This window comes from Bombus huntii, chromosome 17 (genome assembly GCF_024542735.1).
Source record: "Bombus huntii isolate Logan2020A chromosome 17, iyBomHunt1.1, whole genome shotgun sequence".
In the NCBI taxonomy this organism is placed as follows: domain Eukaryota; kingdom Metazoa; phylum Arthropoda; class Insecta; order Hymenoptera; family Apidae; genus Bombus; species Bombus huntii.
The window spans coordinates 6,750,407-6,767,181 of record NC_066254.1 but is presented as its reverse complement, the minus strand read 5'-3'; the positions used below and the strand labels follow the sequence as shown (position 1 = coordinate 6,767,181).

The 16,775-nt window shown below is 40.1% G+C and overlaps 1 long non-coding RNA gene across 3 annotated transcripts; it reads right to left on the bottom strand.

The window, feature by feature from the left end:
- Positions 1–3,572: 3,572 nt before the first annotated feature.
- Positions 3,573–8,333, bottom strand: LOC126875213 (uncharacterized). 3 transcript variants are annotated; one of them, XR_007693274.1, is made up of 4 exons: positions 6,644–8,333; positions 6,495–6,566; positions 4,140–6,417; positions 3,573–3,628 (listed from the first exon to the last, which is right to left on the bottom strand). It is a non-coding gene; the product is annotated as an uncharacterized LOC126875213 (long non-coding RNA). The 3 variants fall into 3 exon arrangements; XR_007693275.1 differs by lacking the exon at positions 3,573–3,628 and adding an exon at positions 3,733–3,768; XR_007693273.1 differs by lacking the exon at positions 3,573–3,628 and adding an exon at positions 3,832–3,921.
- Between the last annotated feature and the right edge of the window lie 8,442 nt (positions 8,334–16,775).

The window sequence follows — 16,775 nt, the reverse complement described above, 5'->3', positions numbered from 1 at the left end:
ACGAAGTCAAGGCAGTCCAAATAAAGGGCAAAGGATCAGGTATCATAAAGCACCCAAGTAACGGCAAGATAACAAACATGCATGTTGACAATGTGTTGTACATACCTGAGCTAAGCTCAAACCTACTCTCGGTGAAAAAACTAACGAGTGACGGCTATAAAGTAAGCTTCGAGAATGACGGTTGTCGTATTGTAAAAGATGGAGCAGTAGAAATATTCGCTAAAGCCTCAAGCAATTTATATCTACTGCCGACCGTCGAAAGTGCATGTACAACGAAAGAGAAGCAACACAACGAAAGCTGTCAACATACCTGGCATAAGCGTTTCGGGCATAGAAATATAAACGCGATAAAGCAATTAGAAAACGGCCTTGCGACCGGGATAAAGATAAAGGACTGCGGAATAAGGGAAATTTGCGAGTGCTGTATAAAAGGGAAAATGACGAAAAAACCTTTCCCTAAAGAATCAACGACAAGAACGAGTAGCATCCTGGATCTCATACATACAGATGTTTGTGGCCCAATGCAGATTGCAACTCCAGGTAAGAAACGGTATGCTTTAACCATAATTGATGATTTCAGTAGATTCACAAAAATATATCTGATGGAAACAAAACATGAAACCACGAAATATATTAAAGAATTTGTGCAATCGATGAAAAATCAATTAAATAAGGTACCTAAAGCAATAAGGTCAGATCGAGGAAGGGAATACGTTAACAACAACCTGAGGAATTACTTGCATAGTGAAGGTATAAAGATCCAATATACAGCAGGATACTCACCGCAGCAAAATGGAGTCGCTGAAAGGAAGAATCGCTCTCTAATAGAAATGGCTAAATGTATGCTTATTGACGCCGACATGGACAAGAAGTACTGGGGTGAGGCAATACACACAGCCAACTACCTGCAAAATGTCCTACCCACAAAACACACAGGTAAGACGTCGTATGAATTATGGTATTCTAAACTACCTGACGTCAAAAATCTTCGTCCTTTTGGTACTATGGCATATGCACATATACCTCAAGAGTGTCGAAGAAAATTAGACGAGAAAGCAGAAAAATTAAGGTTTGTCGGATATTCGGAAGAATCAAAGGCATACAGACTACTCGATACAGCCACAGATAGAGTAAAAATAAGCCGTAATGTGATCTTTCTTGAAACTCATAAGGAACCCGGGACAGAAGAAATTATTTTTGAAGGACAGACCGTTACTGAAGGTACAGCAAATAAAACAGGAGATAACAATAAGGAAATTATTGAAGAAAAAGGACCCAAAGATGAATCCGAAGATATTCAAGGTTCAGAGCCAACGCGATCAAAAGGATTAAATAAAGGAATTCCTCCTGATAGGTACATGGGAGCACTAAACATGACAGTTAGCCTAGAAGAGCCAAAGGATCGAAAGGAGGCACTATCAAGGCCAGATGCAGAACTGTGGATAAAGGCGATGGACGAGGAAATGGATTCGTTGAAGAATAACAAGACTTGGGACCTCATGATTCCACCTAAAGAGCGAAAGGTTATTGGATGCAAATGGGTCTACAAGATAAAGAGAAACACCGAAGGGAAAATTGTGAAATATAAGGCAAGGTTGGTAGCAAAAGGTTTTTCACAAAAATTCGGTAAGGATTACGACGAGGTGTTCGCGCCAGTGGTAAGGCATACTACATTTAGAATCCTACTGGCAATAGCAGGTAAGAAACACCTCATGGTTAAGCACTATGACGCAAAGACGGCATTCTTAAACGGTTATCTAAAGGAAACGGTTTACATGAGTCAACCTGAAGGATACGAGATCGAAGACCGCAGATATGCATGTAAACTGAACAAAAGTATATATGGGCTGAAGCAAGCTGCTCGAGTGTGGAATGAGCAGCTACACGAGACATTAGTCGAACTTGGTTTTAATCAAAGCGAGGTGGATCCGTGTCTGTACATTCTAGCTAGAGGCGAAGACTCAATTTACCTCATTGTGTACGTCGACGACATTCTCATTGCGGCGAAAACAAATGAGAAGATAGGAGAAATAGCCAAGAGTCTCAAGAATCGCTTCCCGATAACAGATCTAGGAGCTCTACACCATTACTTAGGGGTTCAAGTAGAGAGAAATGAAGGTATTTACTACATCCATCAGTCAAACTACATAGAAAAGGTTGCATCTAGTGTAGGACTTGATAACGCGCGTTTTTCTAAAATACCACTGGACCCGGGTTATATGAAAGCTCGACGTGACGACGAACCAATGGAAAAAATGGAACAGTATCAGCAACTTATCGGAGCTTTGCTGTACATAGCAACTATCTCACGACCCGATATATCGGCTAGTGTCACGATACTTAGTCAGTTTAATAAGAACTCAACACAATCTGACTGGACAGAAGCTAAGAGGGTCGTAAGATACTTGATGGGTACTAAGGATCTCAAGTTAAAGCTCGGTGGAGAATTCAACAACGAATCAATCGAAGGATACGCTGATGCTGATTGGGCTGGATACAGCGTCGAGAGGAAATCTCACAGCGGCTATGTCTACCTACTATATGGAGGATGCATAAGCTGGACGTGCCGCAAACAATCATGTGTTGCATTATCATCAACTGAGGCAGAATACATCGCACTGAGTGAAGCCTGTCAAGAAGGAATGTGGATAAGTTATATCTTAAGGGACCTTCTGGGCAAAGATTCACTAAATTTAATTCTTTACGATGATAATCAAAGCTGCATCCAAATAGCCACAAATAATAAGTTTAGCAACAGAACAAAGCATATAGAGACCAGATATCATTTCGTAAGACGATTACGGCAGAAGAAAATTATTGAGTTAAAATATTGTCCTACTGATCAAATGATAGCTGATTTACTAACTAAACCTTTAAGTGCAACTAAATTGAATTTTCTGTTACAGAAGTGCAATTTGCAGAATCAATGATCAAGCTACTAATATCGTTGAGGAAGGGTGTTGGAATGCAACGATATCAGTCGTATGCGGATAGAGTGTTTGATCGTAAGATTCTTCCATTCGTTGCCAGCGCCATCCCCACCAGCGTGCGTTCGTGAGATGCACCACGGCAGTTAGCACGTGCATGCTTTTTCAAAAAAACGCCGGAAGAAGCGTGAGGATATGAATGGAACATTCTGGACGGGCACGTCGAGAAGCTACTAGAAGGTTCTGTGCCACATGTGACGCCACACAGGCACCCACACAGGTCACACTCATTAACGCATAGAGAGTGGGGCTCTAAACCTTTTCAAGGGCCATGGGTCACTAAGCCAGTCTGTGAATAACTAGCCAACTGTCTACATTCCAGAACGCACATTTATAACTCTCGAAATAATTGTTTAATAAATATCACATTGTATTATTTCAACATAAACATTGTGTCTTCCACAGAATATTAATCCTAATTCCAAGATTAAATTCTAACACATTAGCACTGTGAAATGGAGTTCAACGAGCGATTAAACGTCGAAATATCTCCAACGGGAAGGAAATAACGGCTAGATTTCATCAAAATCAACGAAATCTTCGGATTTGCGAGCTATTTTGCTTGTTTCGAAGCTTAAACGGTAGTGCAATGCATCTGCACTGTAAAATGGAGTTCAACGAGCGCTTAAACGTCGAAATATCTCCAACGGGAAGGAAATGACAGTTAATTTTCGTCAAAATCGCTATTTGCGAGTATTTTGATTGTTTCGACGCTTAAACGGTTGTGCATTGCATTAGCACTGCGAAATGGAGTTCAACGAGCGCTTAAACGTCGAAATATCTCCAACGGGAAGGAAATGACGGCTATTTTTCGTCAAAATCGACGAAATCTTCGCGATTTGCTAGATATTTTGATTGTTTCGACGCTTAAACGGTAGTGCAATGCATCTGCACTGTAAAATGGAGTTCAACGAGCGCTTAAACGTCGAAATATCTCCAACGGGAAGGAAATGACAGTTAATTTTCGTCAAAATCGCGATTTGCGAGTATTTTGATTGTTTCGACGCTTAAACGGTTGTGCATTGCATTAGCACTGCGAAATGGAGTTCAACGAGTGCTTAAACGTCGAAATATCTCCAACGGGAAGGAAATGACGGCTAGATTTCATCGAAATTGACGAAATCTTCGCGATTTGTGAGCTACTTTTGTCACGTCCCGCGCTCCGCACGCGCCGTAACAAGAACAAGAAAACCATTCTATACAAAACGCGCGAATAAGGATTTGAATGCACAAACGAACACACGGCGCTACGAAACTAAAGGAAGGATTAATAAAACGAAGGCGACTAATAGATCCAACAAATAAACAAAATACATATACACACAACTCTAAATAAACCTACCAATAACCGACTTGCAATTTGAAAACCTATGGATCAATATAATATAAATCCAACCAGTATAAAATAAAATAAATTGAACCAGCTAATGGATTGAACGAGTTACAAACCAAACAAATAAACCAGGAAATAAGAATAACTACAAAAGGGGAAATAATTGAAACGCCAGGAATACATGTATATATAAATATATTTTAATCAATCAACTTGGAGAGTTACATATAAGTATAAACATATATGCCAAACATGTAATGGACTAGTAAATATTAGAGACAGTACTTCCAATACTGTGCAACAAATACAATATTATCAATTTATGAAAATAAGTATATATGAAGTCAAAAGCTAATAGTTTAACGAATACATAAAACATACAATATTGTATTATTAAAGAAATGAAGGTTACATTGTCAGAAATATATATATGTGTGCGAATTCTATCAAAGCGATAATCTAAGATACATACTTAAAACTAGCCTACATTCCGGTAAAGGATTATAAAATGAGAACTACATTACGAAACATGCATGTCTCTATATAAACATATAAATAATCTATATTCTAAACTAAACCACTACTAATAATCTACAAAAGAAATAGAACACACAACGCAACACTTGGGACTAAGCGACAACCTGTCGATAGGCCAAACGCTCAAAATAATTAACAGCGCAACGACTTGAGGAATTGCGTACAGAAATTCTACCATCAAACACAAATATGTAAACACACATTAAACACACAATAATCTAGAAACAAAACCTCCCATACTATGTTGTCACAATACAAGATATATATGTATATATGAAATCAAATAATTAACACATAACCTCAAATACACAACATTACATCGCTAAAGAATCTAAATGAAAATCACATTACCAGAAATATATACATATATACGTGTGCGTGTGCGTGTTCTATCTCATTAAATGAAGTTAATATAAAATAAATAATTGACATTTCATTTCGTATGAATACTACACTGCCAGGAGAAATATGCATATGAATACGTATATATATATATATATGTATGTGTGCGCGTATGTTTTATATTATCGAACACTCTATAAAATAAACTACTCAAAACAATAAATAACGCTATCGAAGAATTACAAAACATTAGCCATATTAAAATGACACACAACATAAATATATATATACGTATATTCACACGAACAATACTATTGTCACTTTAAACAATATTAATAAATAAATGTTCTAATTGCGGTAGAATAAGGAAAAACGTGCGACAGACGGAAAATTACTTCGATATCAAACAAAACTAAAGACCCGCCACTATAACCTTACTGATGACATTTATGAGCAGCCATGTTAGATTTACACGCGTCATGGCGACAGGAATATTAGGGATAAATGGAAGTCAGGCGCGAGAAACAAATCGTCAAAACACATTGTTAACACTTTTCTTTAATAAATTCTATGCGCAACTACAATTGTAAAAAAATATATATATATATAATTAATTAAAAAGGGAGAAATATAAAATTAAATAAATACACATATATTTAACAAACATAAAATAGATAACCTAACACTATCACATTTAAAATGTATATATATATATATATTGAACACAAAACAAAATACATCTAAAAAATAATAATAATAAGGAACATCAAACAGCGAACCAACGAAATTGAAGCAGCTACACTAAATCAAAATCGTAGCAAGGAGCTCCAGGACAAAGTTCGCTGAACTCACGCATACACCAATAACGCACAACAGGGGAAATTCCTTTTCTCCCAGAAGCATGGTGACGAAGATGTGCCTCCAAAACCTCTCCGGGAATTTCATTTGCAAAACGAACTTTCACACAACGATCGGTATCAACGATTTCAACCAGAGGGGGTTCCCACTCCAATACGACGGTCTCTGCATCGAAGAAACTCTCATCGAAAGTAACCAAATCGTCAAGGCTCAATTCCGAGGGAAATCCACGGCCTTGGCACCAATGTCGAATAGTTCCTCCAACCACTCTGATACTTGTGGTTCATCACAGGGCCGCATGCGTTTGATGGGTCTTCCCGAGTCGCCCATGGATTCTTCGGAATCCCTCTTTCGCTTGCGCTGAAAACAGCACAATATAGTTAAATAAAACGAAACAGGACGAATCAAGCGGACTAAAAACAAGACTAAATACGCACCAGGGAAGTCTGGATAGGAACCTCTGATGGAAATGACTCCGCAAACATTGTTCGAACGTCGATCACCGAAGCCTAGGGAAATAACAAAAAAAGGGGGAAAAGGATCAAAATCACAAAAACAACCATAAAATGCAAATATCCAAACTTACGCAAAACAACTCGAAGGAGGAGGTCCTTGTTATGGGAGAGCAGCGGAATTGCGCGTGTTGCCCGAGCAAACATTGAAATGATAATGATGCTGCAGCCGCCAGCCCTTGCACGCGCCGAAGAAACACCGGTAATTCCCACGGTGCAGCGCGTGGAAGTCTCTCGCGGAAAGGACTAGATCAGCATGGAATGCTTCAAATCTCCTAGACGCTAGCTCAGCAGAAACACAGGACCGATAAAAACTAAGTCGAAATACGGAATTTACATTTTGTCACGTACGATTCCAAGAAACCCAAACTGCAACATCCCGATTCCCACGGAAGCGTACCCCCAGCGGACCACCACCCCGTGGGGGATGGCATTATAAATAAGCGAAGCAACATAGAGCAGCGTTCATTCTTCTTGCGTTCATTATAATTTGTGTTCATTGTTATTACGGATCATTCGTATTACGTTCTTTATTCTTGCGTTCATTCTTCTTGTGCTCATTATATTTTGTTCATTGTTACTACGTTCGTTATTGCGCTCATCATTGCATTTAGAAATTTTGTATAGTATTTTGCGTTTCGGGGTCTTTAGTTTTTCGGTAAAGAAAAGAGAGTCGCGATTAAGTAAAAGAAAATTTTATCTTTAAAGTCCTCATTTCATCGCTTAGACAGAAACGCGCATTGTAATTGCGGTATTAATCCAGTTAGTAAATTGTTCTGTCTGTATCGAAATAGATAAATAAAGCAAACGTTGATAGTAAACTATATTCGAGTTCAAGTAATAAACCCAGCAAAAACTTCGACGACCACCGGAGCAGCTGAGGTAATGGCGCCAGACAGCGCCTACTCCTCAAGGTAAGAAAATTAATTTTGAGAATTTCCTTTTTCTCTGATAATTTCGTTGCTCTCGAGAATCGAATTAGAACTTCCTATCATCGGTCTCGTTTTATTTTCGTGAACAGTTTTGAAGATAGAATCATTGTTTAAACTTTGAACAAAGGAGTTGTCCGCTGTGTCGGCTTGTGCGAACGGTGTTTTCAGTTACTGAAATACCCACTGATCTTCGCATTCCTCCTCCCATTGTTGGCAAAATATTGCCCGTCTTTGGGCAAGGCTTGCGAAATCACACAAATCCCGCACAGAAAGGACTATTAAATACATCGTCAGGGTCAATCGAAAATTAAGAGCAATACCGGCATTGCTAATAACCGATATTCTTGCCATCGTTGCATGCGATTGTAAGAGAGAAATAGCAGAACAATTTCCCTTCGAAAATTTAATCAAAGGATCGTTCTAACGGCATACTACAGCGAAATTAAAAGAGAAGAAGAAGTCAAACGTAAAAATAAATTTATATAAAACAACGAAAAATCTCACATTCCTATCCAATCCAGCAACGCTAAAATATATATATATCCGGCTAATAAAATATATATAAAGGCAATAATTTAAGCAATTCTACATTCAAATAAAAATCCGTTCAACGAGGACAAATATTTATTGTTCCCAGCTTTAATCCTCTCCCGTGCCAGTATCCCTGCACATAGCAGGTTAGCCGAAAAGTGGAATTCGTTTACCAGTTGCATTAAGCGTCAGTTAACGCTACCCATTAAACGAAAAAAAATAATAGAAAATATATTTTGAAATAGTCCTTAGACTATTTCTGGTGGCAGCAACTACCGTATCAATTAGTAATCTAAACCCATGTGTCCTGGGTTTTGGTTATGGCGTATGCAAATTCGTCGGCCGGTAAGTTTGCCGAGCTTAAAGCGTTCTCTATTAGTTTCTTCTGTGTGTTGCGTCTTTGTGTCAGTATATCATGGTATAATGTTGTCATTTGTCGTTTTACTTTCGAGTTTATCGGAAATAAGAATAACCTTTTATAGAAAAAGAAAATTTTTATATTTTTATATATTATATTTTTTTTCTTTCCTTTTTTTTCCTCTTCTCTTTTTTTTTCTTCTCCCCTCCCCTTTTTTTTATTGTTAAAACTTTTGTTTTATTTTAGGTTTTACGTACTTGTTATCAGTGAAAATAAATATTATGAATACTACTTGGGTTATAATTATATACATATATGCGTACGTATTGGTAAGTAGTATAAATGAATTTGTTTTATTGTTATAAATATATAAGTATATATCATCAATAGGAATAAATATTACAAATGTACCTTGTCTTCGAATATATATATATATATATATATATATGTCGGAGATGAAAGGAAAGCCGAAGCCTTTCCTTGGAAATTTTGGGAACATCCTCTAGTACCTTAGCCTAGATTTTATTATAGTTGTAATTGCTTAAGATTTGTAATAAGCGAGATTGGGTTCGAGGTGACAATCGGTCGCTGAACGTAGCCACGGTCACGGGATGGATGTTTTATCTAACGGAGGTCTGGAGTGGTTGTATGTGTTTTCCGAGAAATGTGGTTGTGGCGGCATGCGGCCTCGAGAGCGGGCCGAGCCACGTGTGATGTTGCCTCGGAGGTGCCGATGCAATGGGACATACATTGTATTAGTAATCAAAACTCCAGGCAGAAACTGCCTAGCAACGGCGTTTGGAACTTTCTCGATGCTTCCAACGAGTGTGCCTAGCAACGGCGTTTGGAACCTTCTCGATGCTTCCAAACGGGTATAGAAAACAAAATGCAATCGTACAGGGAGAAAAATCTCCACGAGGCTGGCATTCTTGCGATTGCCTTGGAGAGTGATACATCGAGCATTTTCGACGATCGCATTTGCGCCTAAGTTAGGTTCGCTTAGTAAGGAGTTATCCCGGTGACCGTGGATTCGTTTGAACTCAAACATTGCTAATAGTATTATTTAATTTAATTATTCGTAGATCGTATTATTCGTTAGGCTTAGTGTTTGTTAGACTTATTATTAGTCGTACTTATTATTTGTTAAGCTGTATATACGTGTAAATAAAATCTCGGCTTTGTGAAACGATGGCTAGTCCACATGAAGAGTCGTCGCGCGCCCAAAATTCGAATCGTGACCCGACATCAGAAGTGGGATCAGAACCGTTTAAAGTGCTACAAGAGCAAATGGTCCTTATGCGCGAGTTAATTCAGACGCTAGCGCACAAACCGGAGGTGCAAAGACCGAGTACGGAATCTAAGGATGTAACGTTACCACGTTTTGACCCCGAAGGTGCGGGCGCCGATCCATCCGCGTGGTGCTCTCATGCTGATTTGATTTTGAAAGACCACCCGATGCAAGATAGTGCGTTACTTTCCGCTCTAAATCGCGCCCTAAGGGGTCCTGCTGCGCATTGGCTTTCACAAATGGTGCGCGGTGGAAAGCTTACCTGGCCAACGTTTAAGGAACAATTTCTTTCGCGTTTTGGTGGCAGAGAGACAGCCGCTTCGGCGTTAATAAGGATATCCAGAGAACGACCGTCGGAGACTGAATCCCCGGGAGCGTACGGTAGTCGCCTCCGCTCCATGCTGCAGATGAAGTTGCAAGATCTAACGATGCCCGAAGTGATCAATGCCTTCGCCCTATATATGCTGAGTTCACAAGATCGACGCTTTCGGCGACTAACGCTCGCGAATAATATCAGGACGGAGGACCAATTTCATGATGAAATGAGGATTCTCCCTTACAACGATCAGCCGACATTTTCGCCAAGAAATTCACTAACGGAACCTGAAGCTAAACGAAGCAGGCTATCAGTTCCTCGGATTAAGTGCTACCGCTGTGGTGCTCTCGGACATAGGAGAACGGAGTGTCGCCTGCAAATACAAACGGGGAAGGAGCAGGATATACGAAACCCGAAGGAAAAGCGACCAGCCGCATCGTCGAAGGTGACCTGCTTCAAATGCCACGAGGAGGGACATATCGCGCCTAATTGCCCATCATCGCGGAAAAGAAACTACGATTCCATTGACGAACGCCGGATCGACTCCTGTGTAGTGGAAGCTCCGGCTGGTAGATTAAGCCATCTGGGTGAGTCGTATCCATTTTACTTTGATTCTGGGGCCGAGTGTTCGTTAATCAAAGAGTCCCTAGCCTCGAAATTTTCGGGTAAAAGAATAACCGATGTGGTAGTGATGCGGGGGATCGGGAATACTTGTATTAAGAGTACACTTCAGATTTTGTCCACTGTTTGTATTAACGGTCTTACATTGGAGATAGTTTTTCATGTCCTTGCCGACGATTACCTAAAATACGACATCATGATTGGTCGCGAGATTTTGAGCCAGGGATTCGACGTAAATATCACGCAAAATAGCCTCGTTATTTGTAAAACAAAGGTCGTTAACGCTTGTGGTAAAGTCGCGGAAGATGCGGTCAACATTAACGAGGTTGACACTGATGTGATCGGTAACGACAAAGATCGATTAATCTCTGTTCTCGAAAAATTTAAAGAATCATTCATTACGGGTTTCCCGCGTACTCGCGTCAGTACGGGTCAGTTGGAAATACGGCTAATTGATCCCAACGTCACCGTGCAGAGAAGCCCTTACAGGCTTAGCGAGGAAGAGCGAAGAATAGTACGCGAGAGAATAGACGAATTAATGAAAGCACAAATCGTAAAACCTAGTAATTCGCCGTTCGCGAGCCCTATGATACTCGTGAAGAAGAAGGACGGCTCAGACAGATTGTGTGTAGACTTTCGAGCGCTGAATAAAAATACGGTCGCGGATCGGTATCCCTTACCCCTTATTGCTGACCAAATCGCGAGATTGCAGAGTGCGAGATACTTCATTAGCCTGGACATGGCTAGCGGATTTCATCAGATTCCCATTCATCCTAACTCGACGGAATATACTGCGTTCGTTACCCCCGACGGTCAATACGAATACGTGACGATGCCGTTTGGGTTGAAAAATGCACCAGCCGTTTTCCAGAGAGCCATTTTCAAGGCCTTAGGCGACCTCGCTTATTCGTATGTCGTTGTTTATTTGGACGACGTTCTAATAATCGCCGACTCAATAGATCAAGCTCTAGAAAGGTTGCACACTGTACTAAACACTCTCGTAGACGCCGGATTTTCTTTCAATTTCGCTAAATGTTCTTTTCTGAAAACGTCGGTACTTTATTTGGGATATGTAATTCGTAACGGAGAAGTTCGTCCAAACCCGGGAAAAATACAAGCTTTGAATTCTTTACCTGCACCGTCGACCGTCACACAGCTTAGGCAGTTTATAGGTTTGGCCTCTTACTTTCGAAAATTTATTCCTAAATTTTCACAAGTGATGAAACCCTTGTACGCCCTCACTTCTAGTAACAAGCACGTAACTTGGACGGACAGGCACGAAAAGATAAGACAACAGATAATTTCCGTTCTGACCGACGCGCCGGTGTTAATGATATTTGATCCCAATCGTCCCATAGAGCTACATACCGACGCTAGTTCGGAGGGGTATGGAGCTATTTTAATGCACAAAGTCGAAAAGGAAAACAGAGTCATCGAATATTATAGTAAAAGGACCAGTCCCGGGGAATCTAGGTATCATTCGTACGAACTGGAGACACTAGCAGTAGTAAGCGCCGTCAAGCATTTCCGACACTACTTACATGGACGGAAATTCTTAGTAGTTACCGACTGTAATTCTTTGAAAGCCTCCAGCAACAAAGTAAACTTAAACGACCGGGTTTATAGGTGGTGGGCTTACTTGCAAACATTCGATTTTGACATCATGTATCGAGAGGGTAAACGAATGGCCCACGTAGATTTCTTTTCGCGAAACCCCGTAGACTTGAATCGCCGTATGATAGACAAGGTCGCAGAGAAAGAGATTAATCTGGCCGAGATCTCCGAAGATTGGCTGTTGGCGGAGCAGCGTCGCGATCCGCAAATCTCCGAAATCGTTAATAAATTACAGAACGAAGAGCTCGCGGAAGATGTCGCGAATACCTACGAACTGCGATCCGGTACACTTTACCGTAAAATACAACGAAAGGGCAGAACCCTTTGCTTACCCATTGTTCCGAGAGGTTTTAGATGGTCCGTCATCAACCATGTGCATCAGTCAATTATGCACTTAGGATGGGATAAAACGCTCGAGAAGCTCTATGAGTATTATTGGTTCGAGGGAATGGCGAAGTACGTTCGCAAATTTGTCGAGAACTGCCATGCTTGTAGAGTTTCGAAGGCTAGTTCAGGTAAAATACAGGCTGAACTGCATCCTATACCTAAGACCGGCATACCGTGGCATACGGTGCACATGGACATAACGGGCAAGCTGAGTGGCAAGAATGACTCGAAAGAGTATGTCGTCGTCTTGATCGATGCCTTTACGAAATTCGTGCACTTACATCACACACGCAAATTGGATTCGCTTAGCGTTATCAAGGCACTTAAGTCCGCCGTGTTTTTGTTCGGTAGTCCCTGTCGGGTAATAGCAGATCAGGGTAGATGTTTCACGGGCCGGGAATTTCAAGAATTCTGTGCAAGCAAACAAATCAAAGTTCATTTGATCGCGACCGGTGCAAGTAGGGCCAATGGCCAAGTAGAACGTGTTATGAGCACGTTAAAAAATATGTTCACAACGGTAGAAACGACCGGGCGTTCATGGCAAGACGCGATCGGGGAGATGCAATTGGCTTTGAATTGCACCATCAACCGCGTAACCAAATCGAGTCCTTTAGAGTTATTGATTGGTAGAGCAGCAAGACCGTATGACTTATTACTACCTGATAACATCGAGGAAAAAGAAATAGATATCTCCAGTGTAAGACAACAGGCAATAAAAGAGATGGAAACTAGTGCTAGGTATGACAAAGAGAGATTCGATAAAACCAAAGCTAAAGTAGTTAGGTTTAATCCCGGTGATTTGGTACTACGCCAAAATGAAGAAAGGAACCAGACAAAACTGGATCCAAAATTCAGGGGTCCGTTTGTAATATCGGAGGTCCTGGAAGGAGACCGATATACCTTGAAAACACTGGATGGGAAAAGGTCATACAAGTACAGTCATGACAGGTTAAGGAAAATGCCGGATAGTTGCATTCCTGCGGAGTTGGATGTCTGTTGTGATGACGAGAACAGTGACCATGGCGATGTGAGTACCCCGATCCCAGAGGATCGTAGAATTATATGAGCCCAGGTGCGGCCATGGGATGGAGTTCAGTGCGGTCAGGCACTGGAAGTGACGATGTCACGAAGCTGGGAGCCGGTTTAGTACCGACAGCGACGATGTCACGAAGCTGGGAGCCGGTTTAGTACCGACAGCGAAAATGTCACGAAGCTGGGAGCCGGTTTAGTACCGACAGCGAAAATGTCACGAAGCTGGGAGCCGGTTTAGTACCGACAGCGACAATGTCACGAGGTTAGAGCTGGTCTAGTACCGACAGCGACAATGTCACGGATTTGGAGCTGGTCTAGTACCGACAGCGACGATGTCACGAGGCTGGAGGCGGTCTAGTACCGGCAGTGACAATGTCACGAGGCTGGAGGCGGTCTAGTGTTGACAGCGATCGTGTTACGAAGCTGGTTATGTAACGAACTTTGAGAGTATGTGCGATTCGAAGGATGAGACCCATTTGGGTGTGAAATCGAGAATGGTCCGTCATGTCATTACAACCCGACTGAAAGCACGCAGAATGCAACTGGCACTTTGAATGCTAATCACAATGATACTAATCTTGTTTCCTTTTGTTTTGTTGACGAAGGTACACCCGAGGACGTGTGATAGTCAGGATGGCCGTGTCGGAGATGAAAGGAAAGCCGAAGCCTTTCCTTGGAAATTTTGGGAACATCCTCTAGTACCTTAGCCTAGATTTTATTATAGTTGTAATTGCTTAAGATTTGTAATAAGCGAGATTGGGTTCGAGGTGACAATCGGTCGCTGAACGTAGCCACGGTCACGGGATGGATGTTTTATCTAACGGAGGTCTGGAGTGGTTGTATGTGTTTTCCGAGAAATGTGGTTGTGGCGGCATGCGGCCTCGAGAGCGGGCCGAGCCACGTGTGATGTTGCCTCGGAGGTGCCGATGCAATGGTACATACATTGTATTAGTAATCAAAACTCCAGGCAGAAACTGCCTAGCAACGGCGTTTGGAACTTTCTCGATGCTTCCAACGAGTGTGCCTAGCAACGGCGTTTGGAACCTTCTCGATGCTTCCAAACGGATATAGAAAACAAAATGCAATCGTACAGGGAGAAAAATCTCCACGAGGCTGGCATTCTTGCGACTGCCTTGGAGAGTGATACATCGAGCATTTACGACGATCGCATTTGCGTCTAAGTTAGTTTCGCTTAGTAAGGAGTTATCCCGGTGACCGTGGATTCGTTTGAACTCAAACATTGCTAATAGTATTATTTAATTTAATTATTCGTAGATCGTATTATTCATTAGGCTTAGTGTTTGTTAGACTTATTATTAGTCGTACTTATTATTTGTTAAGCTTAGTGATAGACCTGTATATACGTGTAAATAAAATCTCGGCTTTGTGAAACGATGGCTAGTCCACATGAAGAGTCGTCGCGCGCCCAAAATTCGAATCGTGACCCGACATATATATATATATATATATATATATATATATATGTGCGTGCAATGATAAATATGACGACTTATTTTTATGAGTCACTTGCATTATCAATGGAAGTGAGTGTTATAAATATCACCTACTTTACAACATGCGTGTATATATATTGGTAAACATAAGTGAAGATTATATGTATAGTTATAGATGTTGTTTGTTTACAGGTGGATAGCAAACGTATTTGATTTCGTGAGTGGCGTACAGGTGCTTTACAGTTCTACGGTGCGGATTGCTATTCCTTGAACTAAAAAAAAAATTTCTTTCGAGATGAGTCAGATTATTGTAAACGATCGTGCATGGGAGGATTTTCTGCAGAGATTCGAAATGCTCTCTGGATTCCTCATGAAACGTCTGGACAACACCTACATGTTCTTCCATCCGTCGTTCAGAGAATGGTTGATGAATTCGCCATCAGTACTGTACACACATACAAAAATAGTTAATATATATATATTATATTTTTTTTTTTTATATATATGTTTCATTCGGACCTGTTCCTTGTATGAATACTGTATCTCTGTATATAATATAATATATATAATATGTTATGATTATGTTAGTTGTTATTTACTATATATATTTTCCTTAACTCTCTCCTTTTTTTTGTTTTTTTTTTATTAGTACCTATCATTGCTATTATGATGCTGTATTACATTGTATTGGCTATTATTTGTATGTGCGCGCGACGAATTTTTCAACATGGCCGCTCGCGTGTCTCTTTGGTATGGCGTTGGTTTAATGTCAACAGTAACGTGTTTTTGAAATAGCTAATTAATTGTGCTCACTATAATTTTATTTAGTAGTGTTTTTGTAATATTGTTTTGTGTTTCATGATATTGTGTGTGTCAATACCGTGTGCTACCTTAATGTGATAGCATGGATTGTATTGTTACCGAATTTCAATAGTCCTTGTTTTGATTATACGTGACTTGCATTTATATAAGTCTCGTTTAATTTAGTTAATGGTTTGTGTACTGTGTTACCAGTTATTTTCGTGTGGCATAACTTTATTCCTTTGCACCGAGTTCAGTCATGTCTTCTCGTTAATATTTAGTTAGTCTATCTTGATTAATTTCTAACCCATTTCTGTGTTTATTGACCCTTCTTATTTTCCCTATTAATTTATTATTGCATGTACTTGCGATTTGTTATTATTTTATGTATGATATGGATTAGTTCCCTTATTAGTGATTAAAATTTATTTGTTAGATTGACATTGTAATTTCTAACCTATTTCTGCGTTTATTGACCTTTCCTTATTTTCCCTATTAATTTATTATTGCATGTACTTGCTATTTGTTATTATTTTATGTATGATATGAATTAGTTTCCTTATTAGTGGTTAAAATTTATTTATTAGATTAACATTGTCTGTAATTCTTCAGATTCTACTCATTCGATGCTGCGTCACTTACCCTTACTACGGTTGCCTTCAATCGTCTTATATCTGTGGCTATAAAGGTACTGTTTAATTCATTTAATTTAATATGTGTATAATGCATTGTGTGTGCGACCGCTATTGTGCATTACAAAATCCACTTCTACATGTTAGATATAATAATATAACAATACTATGTAGATTAATACATAATAAAATATCCTTTTACTCCGGTTATATTTATTACTAACTCTCAATTAATCTATC